Below are 23,476 nucleotides of genomic sequence, written 5' to 3' on the forward strand. Positions count from 1 at the left end.
CTTACCCCTACTACCCACGGGTTGGATTACGGTGTCCAGCTGGTACAAATCCGCACTCTATTCAGACCCCTACCAGCTTCCTACCTTTCTAAGATGAATATCCTTAGTGTCATTAAAGGGCCTACTTCCTGAGACCAGCAGCTACGGCGAAGGTATACCATCAGTCGTTTAACTTGCGCTGTTGGCTGCCCGCTATTCAACCGTTGTCGCGCGCTGTACCAGCGTTGCTCCGATTTGGTTTCGGATTAAGCTCCAAGTTCGCACAACCCTTTTAATGGCTCCCTGCTACTGAGCCGACATAACTTCATGAGCAGGGCGATATCGTCACACATATTATACTGAAGGTACTGTCCATGATATTGGAGCTCACTGCGTGGAGTTACAAATATTCTACTGAACGCTGGGCGACATCAGATTTTGAGACCAGTGCCATATTAGCTCTTTCCAAGCTGACTCGTTTACTAGAACAGGCCTCAAGTGGCCAGCAGCAAATTAAAATCCCACAGTTCTCGCAATGAGATCTGCTTGGAAATCGCTCATCACGCAAGCACCCTATTGTTTCCTCAAACGTCAATACTAATAGCACGCCATCTGAGGTCGCTTTCTAGCAATCACCTTTCGGTGATCTTGATAACGATCAATGATAAGTGCTTTGGCTGGGCAGAGCTAAGTGCTGTACTGTTCTATCTTATCTGGTAACCATTGGTGGCTACATTATTTAAGTTAACTTTTTTTCTTTACCAGTGTAATATTAATCTCCAAAAATCACAAAAACCATTTTTTTTAAATACTTATCAAAAAAATCTGACTTGTCCCTCTTTCCACCAACTTTGGCTGTAATTAGATTTCGCAACACTTTTAACCCTCTTAAAGCCATTAACAAAGAAAAACACCTTTTCCTCTAAGGTCCTTAAAAAAAGAAAATAAAAAATGAAAAATTATACACAAAACCAACAAATATGTAAAAGCAAATGCTTAAAACAACCAACTTCTAAAAAGCAATAACAACACAAAAAGTGGCAAGAATAACAGAACAGCAGAAACTTTTTGCTGAATGGACAATCGCTCTTATTTGAGGGAGCTACTTAACTTACGTACGTACGTTTGGATGAGTGTTAAAAGTGGTGCTAGAGAATACAAGGGGTACAATGAAAAGGGTATACACTAGGGTGATCCAAAATAAGTAATGATGCGGATCATTAAGAATAGGAGTTTTATACTAACATGTGGCTTTAATTATGTTACGTCATATTTAGGAGGGTTCATTCAATTCTCTCGCTAAAACTTTGGAGTGGCTGCACCTATTTGGCTTTCCAATACAAAATGTTTAAAGTTGTGCAATACTTGCTTTTTTTCTTAGTTTTTAAAAAGTTATAGGTTTCGGTTTGATAGCTCTAGTATGAGCCAGCCGCCAAATTTCAGATTTCGCTAACGCTAAAACTCCATCGCCAAAAATCTCTGAAATAGTACCAAGTGTGCAGAAAAGTATGCAACGTTTAGTACTATATGATTATAAGGAATAACCGCCTCAGTCCTATGTTAAGGTATAGAAGTTAGGCTGTAATTCCTTGTGACATCATGTTATTTAAAGTCGCATACTTTTCTGCGCACTGTGTACTGTTTTAGAGATTTTTGATGATGGAGTTTTAGTGTTAGGGAAGGTTGAAATTTGGGGGCAGATCTCAGAAAATAGCACGGGGTCGACAAATTTTAGACACAGAAATGAGCGTATACTTTTCTAAAGGCCTTTGGTGTTCAGAATTTGAAATTGGTAATGGTTTTGAAGACATTCGTTCTTGAAGATTCTAAAAACACATTTTCCTGTTACATTCATTACACTTTCTCGTCATGTAAATTTCTCTTTATTACAAAACAAATAAAATTTGAAAGTGCAGTCATTTTCTATGAAAATATACTTTATTTTTTGGGAAGCTCCCCATGCGAATTAAGCTGTGTTTTTTTTTTATATGTATATACATATGCACTTAAACTTTGTATGAACTGCTAAGTGCATAGCTTAATCTACACTTATAAAATTGTAGCGCACAAAATTTGTACTAAACAAGTAAGAAAGGCTAAGTTCGGGTGTAACCGAACATTACATATACAGCTGCCAAATTACAGCTTATAAAACTTTTAAATTACCTTTTAAAAGTGGGCGGTTCCACGCCCATTGTCCAAAATTTTAGTAATTTTCTATTCTGCGTCATAAGGTCAACCCACCTACCAAGTTTCATCGCTTTATCCGTCTTTGGTAATGAATTATCGCACTTTTTCGGTTTTTCGAAATTTTCGATATCGAAAAAGTGGGCGTGGTTATGATCCAATTTCGTTCATTTTAAATAGATCGGAGATGAGTGCCCAGGAACTTACATACCAAATTTCATTAAGATACCTCAAAATTTACTCAAGTTATCGTGTTTATGGACAGACGGACGGACATGGCTAAATGAGTTTTTTTTTCGCCCAGATCAACGGGGTACCGTTATGCGAACAAAATTAATATACTCTATGAGCTCTGCTTAGCTGAGTATAAAAAGTGTGTCTCCACTATTCTCCACTTTAAGTTGTGGTATGGGTTATATACTATAGCCGAAAAGGTATGTGTCTCCACTATTTTTCCATGCACTAATACTATGTGTAGATTTCGATGAACGTTTTGTTATAGTTGCAAATGTAGACGTATATACAAAAAGAAAACGGCTACTGTTCTTCAAACTGTATTATGTTTGCAATATTTTCTTCATATATAATTTTTTCACAAATTTCAAGTCTACTTTTAGGCATGTTAGTCACTTAACAACTGCATATAGCAAGCTTCGCGTATTTCAAATAAAATTGTATTAAACTAAAACATTAAAGTTAAAAGGAATTATATCGACCACTTCGTCTACTACACAACTCCAAGCCCATATAAGAAAGTCGGCCTGAAATTATGCTACACATATTGCTTTTGTTCGCAGCTATCAAGGACGTAGAATAAAATAAAAATATCAGAAAAAAACTTTGAGTGTTTTTGAAGGAAATGATTGTGTTTACAATCGGTATATTATGTCGCTTTTTAATACAAATTTGTTTTCGTGGTAAAATTAAATATTGAATGCAGCCGTGAAACAAGATTTTCGTACATTTATGTAAGTATATTTGGAAAACAAGAACAAAACAATGAAAAACCTGATTCGGTATTCTGAATTAGCGAGCCAAAGGGCTTTCGAAAAGTATTAACACATATCTGGTTCTGAACTTTTTTAAAGTTTTGTCGGCCTGTGTTATGAATAATCCCAAGCAATTTAGAGCCACCCTAGTATATGGGCTTTTATATGTGAGTATACTTATATAAGTAATCACTTGAAGAAGAATTCAAGGTGGTACATACTCGTATATAACGAAAATAAAAAAATAAGCGAATAAACCGTTAAGTGCTGCCAAGTATAGTCAGCAGCCAAAACAAAACAACACTTCAAACATACACACTTCGCTGCTTATCCTCCCCCCTCTCATTTAATAGCTTTTATACAAATTGCTGTAGATATTTCAACTTTGGTCATCAGTTTTAATTGTTATTTTAGGTTCAAGGCATAGGTGGAGGGCGCTGCATGAAACCGCAAGGCTATGTTTTAAGTATTTAAACTTTGCTTTTTTAATGATACACAATTAATGAGATCTGATGGATTTTATAAATTTTGGCTTTATTAATTTCTTAACCTAAATATTTATGTACATAGTATGTATAAGAATAAATATTGAAATTAAATAAAATTGGGAAGGAGTGCTATTTTTTAACCTTTGACTTTCTTTGTGCGTCCCGAAGCTGTATTTTGTGTTGATGATATCCAGACATTTCCTTTGGAAATTTATAGCTGAATTCTAAGCATGGTAAGCGAAGGGCACGAGCACAAAACGTGCTCGATTGTTTTCTCCTACAACACGCACTTCCTACATCTCCTATCACTGGCCAAGCCTAATTTAAAGCATGTGCCGCCAGAAGGCAGTGTCCACTCAGAATACCCGTCATGAGTCTACAGTCCCCTCTTTTTAATGATAGAAGCAACTTTGTTAGTCTAAGGTTGTGAGACCTACACATAATCTTCGACACTTTACAACCCCGCGCTTGGTCCCGAGGGATGCGCCCTTTTCATCTAGTTGATCCGCTTTTTCATTGACATCTATTCCCATATGACCTGGGACCCAATGTAGATGTATGATTTTCCCTATCTCGATTCTTTCCAGGGATTTCTTACAAACTAACACACTTTAAGATGCTGTGCTATGCGAGATAATTGCCTTAATTGCTGCTTGGCTGTCAATATAAAAGTTAACACGGCTGCAGTTTAAGCTATTCTCTTCCAGTGTTTCTACTGCTTTGGTTGCGGGTAATACTTCCGCTTGGAAAACGCTACAGCGATCAGGCAGTCAGGATCTTTTTATTTCTGAATCAGCACAGTATACCGCAGACCCTTCTCTTTCTACTACTTTGGACCTGTTAAGGGTATTTGTGGTATTTAATTTTTAACTAACATGATTTCATCTATGTATGTACCTGCTATTGCTTTTAACAAGATAACCATTAAAATGATTCACCTCTCATAAGCATTTGCCAATATTCATTATATACCTACCTACTCTCTCCTACATTTCTTCATTTTCCTACATGGACGACGAAGAATAAAAAATTTTCCGCGTATGCTATTTTTCAATTAAAATCAAATTGTTTTCTTGTTTGGCTTAGATGAGTGCTGTTTTTCTTTTACTGTAACTTTTGTTTATTTAGGATGTTCACAACAATACTTTGCAATGTTTATGTGAAGTGAAAAACAAAAACAAAAAAAACTGGTGATTCCCAAATGGAAAAGTGGTAAATGGGTTTTTTAAGACCCTGTATGTTTTTGTAAAAAAAAAAACACTAAGCACATTACAGAAAGTATACATTAGTCATAACTAAATGTGAGTCATACTATATACAAATATACTCCACAAACATATATAAATGTGTATGTAGGTTTTTCAATTTTCGCAACGTGTAAAAGTGTTAGATTGAATTTAAAATAAAGCTTACAAAAATAATAGACAAAAATCAACATTTCATGCACCTCAAAGCAAATATTCTTATTTGAAATACAATAATGTATGATATATTTATATGATGGATTTGGCAAATACTGAATCAACGCATAAAGGCCAGTCTAACAACAAGTAGTAGAGCTGGATTCGATTCGATTTTTTATGATTTAATCGATTAAATCGAACCAAACAAAATTTATTTAAATTTTACTTATTCTTTGTAACAGTGTACTTGCTTACGAACTTAACCATTTACACAATTTTTCCCGACAAATAAAGCTGGACATTTTCTCTCTCGTTTCGTTGCCTGCCGACAAAATTGGAAGCATCAAGGGATGTCACATGGGTCTTCACTTGATCCTTTCATCGGAGTGAGATAATTAGTATATTCTTTACCGAAATGTCATACTTTTTGCGTTTTTTGAATCTTTTTTTTTCAAAATGTAGGGAAACCAACCTTGGGAACATTAACCAATACACTTTCTTCTTTAATACTTATTACTATAATATGTATAATGTTCTCGCTTCGTTTACGGCATTAGAATCGATCTATTTTCGACGTCATATAAAAATTAAGTATTTATTACATACGTAAGGTAACATGTTCTCAGTATACGTTTTGCACCTTTTTAATCAATGAGGTATACGGAACTTTCAATTGACAACTTACGGCAATTTGTGTCATGGTTTGCGTAGTTTCAGTTAAAAACTTTATGGAAGTATTTTCTTAGCTTATTGAAAATAAAAAGGAATAAGGAATTTAATTGACGAAATTTCATAAAAATTGCCACTTCTGTTTTCGTGTTTGCTGCTGTATATGTCATAAAAAGTATTGATTTTATTTATTTGTTAAAAGTGTGTTTCTTAATGTTACTCGTGAAGGCAAAACGTACCGAGGATTCAAGCATTGTGTAAAAGATCTGAATCCGTTATCTTCGACAATCCTAAGGGGTTGCATATCTGTGGCAATCATTCTAATCAAAGCATAATCCAGTTGTTTTTTTCGCTCATCTACAGACTGAGACTTCCTTATATTGTTGCTATTAGGTTCAAAAAAGGATTCTATAAGAGCTGCTGATGAAGACATTTCCATCAACGTTGGATGTGACCGCTTCAAATGATTTAACAAATTGGTTGTATTTCCACCTGTTTCGCATTTTTTGCTGCACAATTTTCAATTCGCAGCATCGACCTGCACCAGACAAAGATCTGCGTATCTTTGCATTACTTATAAGATTAAATTCCCCTTCAGGGTCACTTTCAATTGGCTTACTAGAATCTAAAAATGTGGTATTAATTAGTTTTCATTTCGTACTGAACACAATATCATACCACAAAATAGATAAACACAAGTTCAATATATTGTTTACCAGAAGTGCGAAGAAATCTCTTCATCTTTCCTCTTTCTCTCGAAGCCACCAACACAATAAAGCTAAATTCATAAAAACAAAAATTACAGAATATGTATTTCCTGAAGCGTTCGTAAAGTATATAGTGATGAAAACTTCGATGCCTAAAAAATCGAACGATTTAAAAAAAAATCGATTCTACATTTCTAAAAAAAACATCGACTAAATCGATTAAGAATCGAATCGAAATCCAGCTCTAACAAGTAGTTTGTACCACACACTCCTACTTACGTGGTGGGTTCAACTTCTTTTAGCTCAACACGGTACTCCCTCACTTGGTGTTTCTTTGGGGGGTGTTGGGCTGTGGTTGGTTGGATATTTAGCACCACATAAATCTTTCACGGATTCGCAATGTGATTTATGTTGATGTAAAGTTTTTCTACAAAAATATGCAAAAATACTTAGACAATGCGAAATATGTTTGGATGCCTGTAGCCCTGCTTCGTATTCGTTATGATGAAGATGTTGTTACTAACATAATGGCAAGATAAAATCTATATAGCAGCTAAATAAGTTATTTAAGCTGCTGTCGAAGCATTGTAGTTAGGCTTTATTTTTCACAAAATGTTGCTTAGGCATTTTTAAAACAAACGTGTTGTGCATACACACATAAATACATACAAACTAATGAGAGATTGGGAAAAGCTGCAATCCGCACAATTTAGAACTTATACATACCATTTAAGTTAATTGTTATTTGTCGATTGGAAACCTAAAAAAACACATTTCAGTTTGTCTGGGACCGATCATAATACACCCCGTTGTTACATTAGTTATGAATTTCACGTCTCTAACCATGGGTGTGCAGTCAGCTACTCCAAGATCTAAGGTTAAGTGATAAGCCTAGGATGAGATATTTTCACTCTGATAACAACCACGACAAACGTTGTAGAGACTATGTTCCCAAATACTAAGCTTGAATGTCTGAGCAATTTCATAGAAAGCCACCGATGGTGATTGTTTTACGTCCAAGGTAAGGCAAACGTTTAACACCACCAATAGACAGGAAGCATGATAAACACGGCCAGGTACTACGACGCCTCGCGTGAAGCACAGAGCGAAGGAAGCGCCAAAAATAGGCACGGTATTGGTTATGTGATGGGAAAGAGACTTCGCAGCCAAGTATTGTACTTCACGGTTGCGAACGAGCGACTTATTACTATTTGTGCCATGGGAAGGGTTTTTTCAATGTATCATTTATCTGCGTCTACATACTACAATACATTGCAGATGAGGTGGATATGATTCTTTCTATGATAAGCTAGAAAATAAAATGACTATCTCGCAATCATATCAAAATCATGCTTGACGACTTAAACACCAGGGTGTGCAGGAAGGGGTTTTTAGTTCTAGAATCAGAAAACAAATCTTCCTTTCTCAATGGGCTGAGGTTGATTAACTTTGTCGCCGGTGTTTAGCATAGAGAGCCGCACAAAACTACTAATATGATTCTTGTTCGAAGAAGTTGACCGTGCCTTGATGACTACCTTGTGAAAGATACTCATTATTCTGCGAAGAAAGTAAGATCAGTAATATAAGGAAACTTTGCCGTTGGGAAGCTACTCACGAAACAGACAGCCGATAATTAGTCCACACGGATCTCACACCTGCTTACCTTAAATAAATCTTTTAATCACTACGTATCGACGAAGCCATGGCGCAACTATATAAGGGACGGCCGAAAATCCACTGATTGGTACTATTTTTTAATATAGTTTCACTTCAACCTCCGCGCATGGTATTACAAAAACAAAGCACATGGAATTTCAATTTATGTTTATATGTATTTTGCCGTGCTGTCACTTTCTCTGGTTCCGCCATGGCCGAAGCGTACACCATCAGCTCCGACTAACAAGTTCTGAACGGGCGGAGTGCGCTTTTTGTTTGATAGAATTCTCACCACCTTCAATTTCGAAAAGTGCTTAGATTCTTGAATATGTTTGTATGTATTTATATTTAAACAAAATACCTAAATTCAGGTCCATGTTCGATTCTTGCAAGTAAATGGTGAGCATATGTGGAGGTAGGGTAATCCTTTATACGTGTGTGAGTGGGCCTAGGTTTGGCCGCATGTGGATAAATACGACAATGGTTTGCTTCTGGGAAGTTGTATGCGAAACTCTTCCGATTGTAACCTATAAGATGGAGCCTAGGTTTGCTTGTACATGGGAAGGTAGAACGACCGTTTTCTACTGGGAAACACTTCCGACCAGCGTAACTGCAGACTTTCTTAAAACCCAACTCATCGAAGCTATGCACCTTTACTAAACTGTCAACCTTTTTTAAGAATTAGATCAATGCAGGCAGTATTTAATGTCATGTTATGTTGTGGAGTATATTCAGGAAAAAAACTTCCTAACTTAAACACAGAAGGTCCTATATTTTTTTTTTTCTATGGACTGTTTCAAAAATGGACAAAGCCAAACCTCTTTTTAATTATTTTTAAAGATTTGCGTTTGGCACTGTTTTCGTCAAATTTTGATTTGCCTTAAAAAAATATGATGAGATTATTGTTATAGATTACTCATCTAGCTTTTATTCGACAGTCACGGCTCTGTAGTAGGCACACATATTGTGGATTTTTTCTTTGAATCTGTAAAAACTTATTAGTGCATCTAAGTATAAGAATAACATACGCGATTTTTTCAGACAAAATGTATTTAAAGGCAATCAGCCAAAAACCGTCTTGTGAGCTTATTCGACACAAGACAGCCGGCGGCATTATCAACCCTTATATTTACAGTCATCAAACAACGTCTATTTGCTTAAAAAGTTATCATTTTTATTTATGATACGCGTTTAGTTTTATTTATCAATTTGTAATTTTTGTTTTTTTTTTTTTTTGAATACAAAGTTAATGGCAAAGGGTTAAATCCTTTAATGGCTGCTAAAAGTTGGTACCAAAAAAAAAAAAAACAACAAAGAAGCGCATCACGAAAGTTTTCAAATTAAATTAAAAATTGTTGATGACTCAAGCACTTTCGCTGATTTGGGTAAAATAAAAAAAAAAGATTCCAAATGTGACATTTGCTATTAAATGACAATAAATCAAAGATTTTTAAATGATAAAGGTTTTAAAAAATTAATAAGAAGAAAGCTACAAAGGTAGCCTATATTAGGATAAATTTAGTTTTTTAAATGCAATTGCTTGTTTGAATAATTTTCTAATAATATTCGGCAAAATTTAAATTGTTTAAATTTTTAAGATCGCGGGTTGGAATCGAGCTCAAGGCCTAACAATAATTATTTTATCATTATTATTGTTATGATAAATTTTTTCTTAATTGAAAAAATTATCAAATTAGAATAGAAGAAAGAAAAAATTTAGACAACTGCCAAAGCTCGTTGTATAGATCCATTTCGGGAACTGCTAAATTCCTGAATCGGCTACGTTTAGGCGCTGCTGCTATAACAATGATAAAATAATTATTGTTAGGCCTAGAGCTCGATTCCAACCCGCGATCTTACAAATCAGTAGGCCAATATAACAGCAAAAATTGTTAAATTTATATAAGTATATTTTGAGAAGGCATGGCAATGGTAGATGGTGTCCAAATAACTTACTATGAAAAAAGTTTTTCAAGTACTGATTCAAAATCAAAAAATTTACAAAAAAATATCTATACCTACATACATGTGGTACCCTGTACCATACCTCAAATTCCATAACTATTCAATTTTGTTATCGTACCATATACTTACTTTCATTTTCCTTCCTTTTCATTCGACATCTCATCGCAACCGGTTGTAATTTAACTAAGCTCATTCTAATTATTATTTCATTAAAGTTATAATTGATTTGCCTTAAAAAAATATGATGAGATTATTGTTATAGATTACTCATCTAGCTTTTATTCGACAGTTACGGCTCTGTAGTAGGCACACATATTGTGGATTTTTTCTTTGAATCTGTAAAAACTTATTAGTGCATCTAAGTATAAGAATAACATACGCGATTTTTTCAGACAAAATGTAATTAAAGGCAATCAGCCAAAAACCGTCTTGTGAGCTTATTCGACACAAGACAGCCGGCGGCATTATCAACCCTTATGCTTACAGTCATCGACCAACATCTATTTGCTTAAAAAGTTATCATTTTTATTTATGATACGCGTTTAGTTTTATTTATCAATTTGTAATTTTTGTTTTTTTTTTTTTTTGAATGCAAAGTTAATGGCAAAGGGTTAAATCCTTTAATGGCTGCTAAAAGTTGGTAGCAAAAAAAAAAAACAACAAAGAAGCGCATCACGAAAGTTTTCAAATTAAATTAAAAATTGTTGATGACTCAAGCACTTTCGCTGATTTGGGTGAAATAAAAAAAAAAGATTCCAAATGTGACATTTGCTATTAAATGACAATAAATCAAAGATTTTTAAATGATAAAGGTTTTAAAAAATTAATAAGAAGAAAGCTACAAAGGTAGCCTATATTAGGATAAATTTAGTTTTTTAAATGCAATTGCTTGTTTGAATAATTTTCTAATAATATTCGGCAAAATTTAAATTGTTTAAATTTTTAAGATCGCGGGTTGGAATCGAGCTCAAGGCCTAACAATAATTATTTTATCATTATTATTGTTATGATAAATTTTTTCTTAATTGAAAAAATTATCAAATTAGAATAGAAGAAAGAAAAAATTTAGACAACTGCCAAAGCTCGTTGTATAGATCCATTTCGGGAACTGCTAAATTCCTGAATCGGCTACGTTTAGGCGCTGCTGCTATAACAATGATAAAATAATTATTGTTAGGCCTTGAGCTCGATTCCAACCTGCGATCTTACAAATCAGTAGGCCAATATAACAGCAAAAATTGTTAAATTTATATAAGTATATTTTGAGGAGGCATGGCAATGGTAGATGGTGTCCAAATAACTTACTATGAAAAAAGTTTTTCAAGTACTGATTCAAAATCAAAAAATTAACAAAAAAATATCTATACCTACATATATGTGGTACCCTGTACCATACCTCAAATTCCATAACTATTCAATTTTGTTATCGTACCATATACTTACTTTCATTTTCCTTCCTTTTCATTCGACATCTCATCGCAACCGGTTGTAGTTTAACTAAGCTCATTCTAATTATTATTTCATTAAAGTTATAATTGTAATTAAACATAAAATCATTCGGTTTATTCATTTGGCATATTCCTCACATTGGTAAGCTATAAACAAACAACGATTTAGACAAGCCGCTAAAACTGGTGACCCCGACGTGATCATTTGCATTCACGCGTGGAATACATGCGATTTCAACCAACTTTGAGTTAGCTACTTTCGACAAAATAACGGACAGCGGTTCGCCACCATCTGAAATCGGAGGTAATTCGCCACCAGGTGGCACAATAGAAAACACTGTTGCAGCTGTATACGCCAGACTCCCGGTACCACCAATGAATTCCTCCAACATAGAAGCCTGGTTCACTACCATGAACTTCTGGTTCACTGCATCAGGTATCACTACCGACAAGCAAAAAACTGCAACTGTGCTGGCAGCACTCGACCCAAATGTAATTGGCCAATTAAGTGACGTTATTGCATCAATACCTACTAGTTATCGCTTCGATTTCATCAAACAAAAAGTAATTGCACATTTTGCTGACAGCGAACAACGACGTCTCAACCGCCTGCTATCAGATTTGCCACTCGGCGACAAAAAGCCATCCGAGATTTTTTATGAAATGAAACGTGTCGCAGGTAACTCGGTCAGTGAAGCTGCACTCAAAAGCCTCTGGACAAAGCGATTGCCAGACGTCGCACAGCCAGTAATAGCTGCCTTTTCCGGAACTGCCACCGATTTCACCAAAATTGCTGATTCAATAGTGGATGCCATCGCCCCCAACAACATCAACCGTATTAAATCAGTTCAGCCAAACGAAATCGGTGAACTACGCACAGCTATAGTTGAATTAGGCAAGAAATTTGAACGATTTACGACGCGTTCCCACTCCCGCTCGCGGAGTGGCAGGCAAAGCCGTTTTGCGCAAAGGACAAACAGCCGTAGCAACCCACACGCTAATACACAAGGTGCAGCCAACTGATCCAATCAAGACTGCTGGTACCATCAAAAGTACGGCCGCAATGCCCGCAAATGCAGAAGCCCTTGAAGTCACAAGAATCCTTCCGTTCAATCAGTCGACACAACATCCACGTCAGCCTGACTACCACAGGCTGTGGCAGATGGTAAAGAAAGGTGCGAAGTGCTTCGCTTGCAAGTCCACGATCAACATTCGAATAAAACATTTCTCGCAAATACTGGTGCCGATGTCTCCGTTCTGCCTCTCACTGTTAAGACATATGATGTCCGCACAACAGCAACAAAGTTATATGCCGCAAACGGTTCTGCAATCAAAGTTATAGGGGAGAAAAGAGTACACGTCGGCCTAGGCCTGCGTCGAGATTTTCAGTGGTCGTTCATTATTGCCGATGTAACAGCGCCTATCATTGGCGCGGATTTCATACGCTATTACGATCTTTTGGTAGACCTGCGCCGCAATCGGCTCATCGATAACACCACGAATTTGCACTCTCCTGTAACAGCAACAACTACACTTAAAACTGCGGAAATCAGGACTTACGATTCAACATGCCCATTTGCTGCAATACTCGCAGAATTTTCCGATACAACAAAGTTGGCTCCTCACGGTGCTTCGACAAAATCTACGACCTGTCACAGGATAATAACAACTGGTCAGCCCGTTTTCGCCCGACCACGACGTCTTCCGCCCGAGAACCTAGCTTCAGCACCAAAAGAGTTCGAGTACCTAATGAAAGTCGGTGTCTGTTGCCCATCGAGCAGTAATTGGTCAAGCTCGCTGCACTTGGTTAAGAAAGCCCACGGTACATGGAGACCATGTGGTGATTACAGGGCACTCAATGCACAGACATTGCCGGACCGTTACCCACTCCCTTATTTCACCGATTTTACTAGCACACTACGAGGTAAGTCAATATTTTCTAAAATTGACCTCCAGCGAGCTTTTCATCAGGTACCCATTCACGAAGACGATATTGCTAAGACCGCCATCACAACACCCTTCGGCCTGTTCGAGTTCAAATTTATGACATTTGGACTCTGCAATGCTGCGCAGACGTTCCAACGACTAATCAACGAAGTGTTACGAGGTATTAATTGCTTCAATGTCCATCGAACAACATCGCAACGACATACGCACTGTTCTTCAATGCCTTAGAGAATATAATCTTGCCATTAACACGGCCAAGTGTGAGTTCGGCAAAAGCGAACTTAAATTTTTGGGACACTTAGTCAACGCGCAAGGAATTCATGCTCTTCCGGAGAGGGTTGTTGTTATTCGTGAATTCCCAAAACCTACTGTAGCTAAGCACCTGAAAAGTTTCCTCGCGATATGGAATTTCTACAGAAAATATCTGCCGAACGTCGTTTCATACCAGCACCACCTCCAAAGACTAATAACTGCAAATATGAAAAACGATCGTACTCCGTTAATTTGGAATCAAGAAGAAGAAGACGCCTTCAGCCGATGCAAGTCAGAACTACATTCGCCAACACCAGGGAGTCAGAATGCTACAGCCGACTTACTATCTCGCATAGAAGCAATCGATGGAGTTATTGACTACACAGAAGTTGCTGAAGCTCAGAAAACCGACACTCCACTTCAACAGTGTATTAAAGAACCAGGCACCCATAAAAATTCGTTAACTCTTAAGTTTTTCCCGATTCCCAACAATGACCGCCAGCTGGTATGCGACACTTCAACAACGACAGTTCGTCCTTATATAACGAAAGAGTTTCGAAGGTCTATACTTGCAAAGGCGCATGGTTTATCGCATCCAGGCGTACGACTAAACTGATCACTTCTAAATTCGTCTGGCCAGGTATCCGAAAAATATCGCGTCCTTCGTGCGCTGTTGCCAAGCGTGTCAGCGGTCCAAAGTACATCGTCACACGAAGACAGCACCAGCAAGGTACTAGCCTCCACAAGAACGATTTTCCCACATATATATTGATATCGTTGGTCCCTTTCCGCTATGTGAGTGACAGCGCTATTGTCTCACGATCATCGACCGATACACTCGATGGCCAGAAGCCGCCCCCATGGCAGGCATCTGCGCCGAATCAGTCGCCAAAGCTCTGCTTTCGCAGTGGATTTCACGCTTTGGTGTACCAGCACGCATAACATCCGATCGTGGTAGACAATTCGAGTCAGCCGTATTCACCGAACTGATCAGTACTATTGGAGCAAGTCATTTGAGAACAACGCCTTATCACCCTCAGTCCAATGGCATCATGGACAGATGGCACAGATGTTTCAAATCGGCTACTTTGTGCCATGAACCAGCCAAGTAGGTGCTTCATTTACCAGCGATTTTACTGGGTCTACGAGTCGCGTTCAACCCAGACATAAATGCTTCCCCTGCCATGTTGGTATACGGTTCAACACTACGCATCCCAGGTGAATTTTTCCAAGAGGTAAAATCGAAATAAGTCACCAGCGAAGCCATAACGCAATTCCGATCTTCAATTGAAAGGCTACGCTCAACACAGACGGCGCACCATTCAAAGCCACACCCTTTCCTAACCACCGCTTTGCAGACGGCTACTCACGTATTCGTGCGAAACGACTCAGTGCGGCCCCCGTTAACACACCCGTACGATGGACCATATCTCGTCATTAAACGAAGCCTAAAATTTTTCAAAATAGTTGTACGAGGGCGACACGTTGGTATTCCTCTGCGATACCGATGACGCATCTAGAGGGGGAGTACTGTGGTACCCTGTACCATACCTCAAATTCCATAAATATTCAATTTTGTTATCGTACCATATACCCTGCAAAAACGCTCCACGTCATTTTACTAGTCATTTTACGGTCATTGTGACTTTCAGCAGCGGTTATATTCATAGTCATTTTTGCATGGGCGGATTAGGTTTTGTGACCAAATTTTCCGTTTCGTTCCTATTGATGTGATCGTGCATTCCGCTCCCACCTATAGGATGTGAGCATAGTACTGTGCTGCTCACACACGTCACAATGCTCGTCAAATGGCGGTCATTTTTCCGTCATTTCACTCTACATTTTCGAGTCATTTGACAATCAATTTTACTGCGGTTTACCGTTTATATAACCGCCATATAACGTGAATTTTACCTGCAGATTTACTTTACCTGGAGCAGCCATATGAATAAAATATGAACCAAAAAAATTTAATTTTCAATATTTATTATTTTCAATATTATTATATATGTACATGAAATTGGAACTTATATTAATCCAGTTCATATAAAACAGAAGAACTTTAATAATAAGTAAACTCGCTTAATTGGTTTTTGTTTTCCAATTGAAATCTCTTCTAAGCGAGCAAAAAAATAATATTAAGTTTTAGAAAAAACTCCAATTATTTGAATAATCTACAACTTAAAGCTTAGTAGAAATTCAGATCAAGAATATTCAAAGGTGTCGTGGATCCGATTGCTGTCGTAATTGATGACCTTAAAAACGTACGACTATTAATTGAGTCAGACTTATTATTGTTCTAAATCTAATCATTCAAGCAATAATTCTGCAACCCTTAGCAGGAGTATTGGTTGGTTTCAAATCTATTTCCGACAGCAATCGTATCACGACATCCCTTATTATATATGCACATGAAATTGTAACTTAAATTAATACAGTTCATATAAAGAAAAGTAAGTATTTTAATAATAAATAAACTCGCTTAATTGGTTTTCGTTTTCCAATTGAAATCTTTTCTAAGCGAGCAGAAAATAATTGTAAGCTTTAGAAAAAACTCCAATTATTTGAATCAATTTAAATCTACAACTTAAAGCTAATTATAAAATCAGATTAGATTTACTCTTTTTTTTTTCAGATCAAGAATATTCAAAGGTGTCGTGGAATCCCATTGCTGTCGTAATTGATGACCTTAAAAATGTACGACTAGTAATTGAGTCAGACTTATTATTGTTCTAAATCTAATCATTCAAGCAATAATTCTGCAACCCATAGCAGGAGTATTGATTGGTTTCAAATCTAATTCCAACAACAATCGTATCACGACATCCCTTATTATATATGCACATGAAATTGTAACTTAAATTAATACAGTTCATATAAAGAAAAGTAAGTATTTTAATAATAAATAAACTCGCTTAATTGGTTTTCGTTTTCCAATTGAAATCTTTTCTAAGCGAGCAGAAAATAATTTTAAGCTTTAGAAAAAACTCCAATTATTTGAACAATCTACAACTTAAAGCTTAGTAGAAATTCAGATTAGGTTTACTCTTTTTTCAGATCAAAAATATTCAAAGGTGTCGTGGAATCCGATTGCTGTCGTAATTGATGAACTTAAAAATGTACGACTTGTAATTAAGTCAGACTTATTATTGTTCTAAATCTAATTATTCAAGCAATAATTCTACAACCCTTAGCAGGAGTATTGATTGTTTTCAAATCTAATTCCGACAGCAATCGTATCACATCCCTTATTATATATGTACGTGATATTGCAATTTAAATTAATACTGTCGATATAAAGAAAAGTAAATACTTTAATAATAAATAAACTCTCTTAATTGATTTTTGTTTTCCAATTGAAATCTTTTCCTGTGCAAGCACATCGCTAACCTGTGTTGGCAAAAGATATGATTATACTGTGTTCGATAGATAGTCGGACGAGCCGCTACTCGGCGAAGTAGAGATGACCGTTGTGTCGGTGGCAGCTGTTACAACAGCAGTTTCTAACTTTACACCATCCGTACATTGTGATGAATACTTCACTGCCTTTTCCAATTGCTTGGCGCCAGCAATTTTTGCTGTTTGTAAAGCTTTAGCTGTAATGCAAATATATAGATGGGTTAAAGTGGTTTTCGTATGTTATTCAACAACTCACCCTATACCATCATCACAGCCTCCTCATCGATTTTGAATATGTGTACTATTTCAGTATTCAGACCCAGTTCGTTTGGTGCAATATTTTCGATTTGAAGAATATGTATACTATCCGTTAGGCAGACAATTAGGTTCAATCGATTCATTCATATACTGTGGGTATTTGAGCCGTAGACGCAATGGCAAATATTTTGATTCTTTTTGAAGTGTAACATTTGTAAACAGTTGGGTTTCTCTGCTGTCACCATCACCACTAGAGAGCTATTGAAGAAACGCTCGACCAAGATAATATGTGAGATTTACACGCATAGATTTCTTCCACCTTTTCACAGTTATGGATGGAGAAAATGCGAAAGCCATATTTACCATCCAATACCGAAATAGAACTGTAGAGGAAGAAACATTTTATAAAATTTAATAAAATCAAAAAATGATAGTTGTGCTAAAATGGGGTAACGTATTGTATGTTAAAGTATAGCGAAGTCTCAGCTGCTTTGTCCTGGTGAAAATTGAGTTTGAATAGGTTTTATTCTTCATTCTTAGAAACATGTACGAAGGTACCTGGTAAGATATTAAAAATCCTCAACGCTTTTTTGCTATAACTTAAAAAAACTCATATTCAAACTTCTGCTTAACTTCTACATATCAATAGCTACCTTTACCACCAGGAGTCACTATTGCTTCTACGCCTATGCTATTGTTTCCTACATCGATGAGCTTTGTAATAAAATAAACAGCTATCTCCCCAATCTCTCCAGTTTTGTCGCCTCGCGAAACCTGATATTTTCACCAACCAAATCATCGGTGACCTTATTTAAAACATGACCGCGCCAAATGTCGACCATATGGCATTACCCTACCGACTGTCTTACACCCTAAAATTTTGGGTGTGACTTTCGATCAGGATCTGCATCTTGGAGAGCATGCACTAGCAATTGTAACGAAAATCGTCGTTGGTGTGAGGGCTTAGCCGATCTCCATAGCGCCCGACTATGAGGAGGAGCTGTTTAGGACTGGCATCTACACCGTTTCGCCTCATAGGAGGGCGGCGGGATGTCGGTGACCAAGAACTGCCAACCCCCTAATCCAGGGTGTTATGCGGACCGTGCCTGTTGGACGATTTGTAGCCAGGGGGTAATTCGGCTGTATTCGAACGGAGCCTTCCCGATACCGGACCACCTCGGAAAGTATTGATGGCCTTACCACAGTAAGGGGCGCTGCTGTGGCTGACGGTTCTTTCCCCGTGTATAATACTGGACCGCTGAGCCCGCCTTGTCGGGCTGGTGGTCGTACGACCAAGGTGAACGACTCATTACCTAATTTTCATAAGGACGATGATAAGAAGAGGACTGAGCCGCAAGCCAAGGACGACAAATACGCATTAAGCGATGCGTCGGACTCGGGGAGCGAGAGTAGTGCTAATTCAATGAACTCCGTGTTGGAGAAGCACACAAATGAAAAAGGAGTAGAAGAGTGGAGAAGGGTACGGAGCAAAGAGCTCTCTCGAAGTACCGTGCAGTACTAAGAATTGTACAACGCTTGGGAGCAGTGGTGGACCCAACAGAAGAGGAGATCGAGCGCTTGGCATGGGCTCATGAGGCGGTAGAAGTAGGTCGAAGGCAGTTCAAAAGGTTTTCTGCGAGAAACCCTCGGTTCTGCAATCGGTATGAGGAGGAAGAAGCGTCGAATGGCAGAATGAAAAGGCAACGTTCGGCGGAAGGCGACAAGCCTGCTTTCAAGAGGCAGAAAGGGCCCAGTCCCAGAGCCGCGACGCAGGGCAGTCCCATAGACAAGACAAGTAGGCCCAAAGCTGTAAGACAGATGGGCCCCAATAGCGAGGTAGCAACTACCTCGAAGGCTGCGAGTCAGAGGGAAGTTCCAACTATGGAAGTAGGAGATAAGCCAAAGGGAGATAACGCTAAGAATCCGACTTTCTCGGAGGTGCTAGAGGGAGCTAAGACTCCGGCTTTCTCGGAGGTGCCAAAAGGAAATAACACTAAGACGCCGGCTTTTCCCGAGAAGATGAGTGATGTGGCAAAGCAGTCACTGACTGTGGCGCTGGTTGATCGTAGCAGTCCTTTCGAACAGATGACTAGTGAAAGGTGGAGATCTGTAGAAAAGGAGCTTATTAGCTTAATGCTTAAGATGATGCGGGAATAACCAAGTAAGCTCCTTCCAACCTTTGATTCGGGGAATGGTATAATGGTATGAAGATGATAGCGTGCGACAACATCGCGAGCTTGCGGTGGCTGGAGGAAGTGGTTCCAAACCTCTAAAGGCAGGGCACGAACGCGCGTTTTGAGATGGTGGATAAAGCGCAAATCCCCAAGGTACCAAAAGTTAAGGTATGGATACCATGCGTGATGAAGTCGGAGGATACACTGCAATTTTTGCAGAATCAGAATCCAAACATACCGACACAGGATTGGAAGGTACTTACTGTATCTCGGCCTACGGAGGAAGGTCAGTTATACATCTTCCAAATAAACAAGCAGGCGGAGGATATATTGTACGCGCAGCTTGGAAAAATGTCTTTAGGTACAGGCAAAATTTATATGCGACTCAGGAAAAGAAGTCGCGGGTATTAAAGTCCTAACACGCTGGACGTGGGCGAAGTCGAAAAGGACCTCAAAAGCCTAAGGGAAAAAAGACAGGTGGAGGTAGCCCACGTCACCCCGAATGTGTTAGAAGGGGACCAACAGCCAGATGGTGCTGTGAGTCGCACAGAGGAACACCCGGCACAACAGGTACAAGAGGCTGAAGGGGGCTTCGAACACTCTAAACCAAAAGGGCTAGGGGAGGACGACGACGTCACGATGAAGGTGCTGGAGGGGGACAAGTAGCCCATTGGTGCAGCGAGTCCTACAGATAAACCCCCAACACAGTAAAGTGGCGTCGAGCGAACTCCTCCTCCTAACGCGCTGATCCAGGAGCCGTGGCTTCCATCGGGAGGAAAGGTTTCTGGACTTAGCGCGCGCGGATTTGGCGTTTACTATGCGCAAACGGAAGGACGGGTGCGAGCTGTAGTAATGGTAAGGAAACAGCTGCATTCATATATGCTGCCTAATTACACTACTGAGGATCTCGTAGTGGTGGTGAAATCGCCGGGCTCAGATGGTACATGTCTGGTCATGCTACAAGTTTCAAGTAGGGCGGTCGTGGGATGGCTTAAAATAATATTCGATGGGTGCATAAACTGAATCATGTACCGCACTCTTGGAGAACTGCTCGTGTAGCTTTCCTACCAAAGGCGGGGAAGATCGGTCACGTGTATCCCAAAGATTATAGACCCAATAGCTTAACATCATTTCTGCTCAAAACCTTTGAGAGGCTGATAGATGTGTACATAAAGTCCAACGTGGATGAAAAGCTGCTCTCCACAACACAACAGGCGTACACCAAAGGCAAGTCAGTAGACACCGCATTGCATAGGGTGGTAATAAGCATAGAAAAAGCCTTGGAATATAAGGAATATGCTCTAGAAGTCTTCTTAAGCATTGCCGGGGCTTTCTAAATGGGCGATTATTGATGGTCTTAATTACGTTAAAGTACATCCAGCCTTACCCAGATGGATCGGCTGCATGTTAAACTGCAGTAAGATTACATCGCAATGGGGATTGTACGCGGCCACGAAATTAGTGGACAGGGGCAATCCGCAGGGGGGGTGCTATCACCTCTGCTGTGGACGCTGGTCATTATCCAACTGCTTAGGGGATTCTACGAGGGACCAGAAAAACTTACGGTTTACGCAGATGACGTTGCATATGGTCTTGTTTACAAAAAGGTACAAGGTCCCTAATTGGACCAGGCCTAAGTTAGGAGGGGCGACTCTACGGGAGAAACCTTGCACAAAATATCTAGGAATGATCCTAGACAGTAAGCTGTCATGGCAGCTCAACGTGGAGGATAGGGTGAGGAAGGCTTCAACGGCACTTTATGCATGTAAAAGAATGCAAAAGAACCGGCATATACGATCAGAAGGAACTCGATGACGATGCCTCAAAACTAACAACCAAAAGCAATAATTATCATTTCACTGACACAAATTTTATAGTTTTTTTTTCGGGATTTGAACACAATGTTGTTGTTGTTTTTGTAGCGATAAGGTTGCTCCCCGAAGGCTTTGGGGAGTGTTATCGATGTGATGGTCCTTTAGCCGGATACAGATCCGGTACGCTCCGGTAACACAGCACCATTAAAGTGCCAGCCCGACCATCTCGGGAACGATTTATGTGGCCACATTAAACCTCCAGGCCATCCCTCCCTATAGCATCATGTAACGAAGCTCAGTTTCTTCCAAAAATTGTTCAACACTGCCACGTAAAATCAATGTACTTGTTCTAATGCAACCTTTAAATAATTATAAACTATAAAAATGAAATTAATGCCAAACCTTGGAAAATGTTGAAACATTCACCACCAACAAAATGCAAAAACTTTTCATCCTCCTCCCGTAACCATTCTGTCTTCTTTATGCTAGGATCAAGCCATTTGTACCAGCGTGCCTTACATTGCTTGGCAGATTTGCGGTGCAGCAGTGATGCAATACGTGACCACTGGTTTTTGCCATATTTCATTACAGCTGCTTTGAGGATTTCATCCTGAAAGTTATCAATTTAGTTAATAAACGGCCAAGAGTAACCAGTCGGGTCAAATGCTTACCTCAGTGTTTCTCCACACACCACCTTTTATCATAATTCGCGGCATGGTGCTATATAATTGTGAATTCTTTCGATGAGAACAAAAATCAAATCAAAAATTTTTGTCGAAATAAACAGCAAAAATCATTGTATATTAAAGACTTTGGGAAAATTTTAGAATAGCACCCCCCGAGTTCGGGGTAAAACTTGGTATCAAATGAAAGAGGGAGTTCTCCCGATCACAAATATATATATTTTAAAGTGCGCAAACTTATAATTTATTATAATTATATTTATTATTTGTTGTTAAAGTTTGCAAAATTAGCAAATTTCTATAGCACTTTAAATTACAATTTACACATCTTTCAAAACCTTAATCCACATACATTTCTATATAAATTGGCAACGATAAACTTAAATTGCATTTTTGTATATTTCACATTTCATTTTTGCATTGTTTTCACTTATTATAAATGTTTTTATTAAATCAATCGCGCTTTTGTAGCAACATGCACATATATATATATATATATATACACATATTTTATTGATGACATTACAAAGCTGTGCTGCCACATATATATACGTATACACATATAAAATATGTATAGAAATTTGCAAATTTTAACACCAAATAACTTTTAAATTATAAGTTTGCGCACTTTAAAATATATATATATATATGTGATCTGGAAAACTCCCTCTTAATTTTAAATCTTTCCGGAGATATTCCATTTAAAACTCTCAAAATTGAAAAATTTTTCGACCACCAAATGTTTTGTTGTCTCTGCTGAATTAGGAATGGCGGATTTTTTTGCACGCAAAAATGACGTATTTTGCTATCCCTATAAAAATAATAGGTGCGAGAGAGCACGATACATTGTGGCAAAGCTAAATTTGTCAACATGCTATTTCATTTGGAGAATTTTTCATTCCAAATCGTCACCCCTGTCAAAAATTCGTGTGTCTGTGTGCGTTTTTGGTCACACGATTTTTGCAGGGTACTTACTTTCATTTTCCTTCCTTTTCATTCGACATCTCATCGCAACCGGTTGTAATTTAACTAAGCTCATTCTAATTATTTTTTCATTAAAGTTATAATTGTAATTAAAGCATAAAATCATTCGGTTTATTCATTGGCATATTCCTCACATTGGTGAGCTATAAACAAACAACGATTTACCCATGTCGCTAAATACATATGAATGTAAAACATATTTTTTAGCGCAATCCATCTGTAGTTGCTACGCACAGAAGATTCAAATATCAAATTTTATTTGCCACGTGAGGTCATAACAAAGCCATTATCACAAAGTAGGCAAAAAGGGGATGTAGCTCAGATGGTAGAGCGCTCGCTTAGCATGTGAGAGGTACGAGGATCAATGCCTCGCATCTCCAACCTCATTTTTTTTTATATTGAATTTTTATTTTAAGTTTTTTTGCCCTTTTTGGCATTAGTTCAAATAAATTTGTGAAATATATGGATTGCGAA

The 23,476-nt window shown here is 38.1% G+C and overlaps 1 long non-coding RNA gene across 2 annotated transcripts; it reads right to left on the reverse strand.

Annotated features, from left to right (window-relative positions):
- Positions 1-17,038: 17,038 nt before the first annotated feature.
- On the reverse strand, positions 17,039-22,786 carry LOC137235990 (uncharacterized). Of its 2 annotated transcripts, XR_010948196.1 has the most exons (5): positions 22,752-22,786; positions 22,007-22,072; positions 21,738-21,945; positions 17,346-17,730; positions 17,039-17,286 (listed from the first exon to the last, which is right to left on the reverse strand). It is a non-coding gene; the product is annotated as an uncharacterized lncRNA (long non-coding RNA). The 2 variants fall into 2 exon arrangements; XR_010948195.1 differs by lacking the exon at positions 22,752-22,786 and having other exon boundaries at positions 22,007-22,253.
- Between the last annotated feature and the right edge of the window lie 690 nt (positions 22,787-23,476).

Source organism: Eurosta solidaginis, unplaced genomic scaffold (assembly GCF_040869045.1).
Source record: "Eurosta solidaginis isolate ZX-2024a unplaced genomic scaffold, ASM4086904v1 ctg00001093.1, whole genome shotgun sequence".
NCBI classification, from domain to species: Eukaryota; Metazoa; Arthropoda; class Insecta; order Diptera; family Tephritidae; genus Eurosta; species Eurosta solidaginis.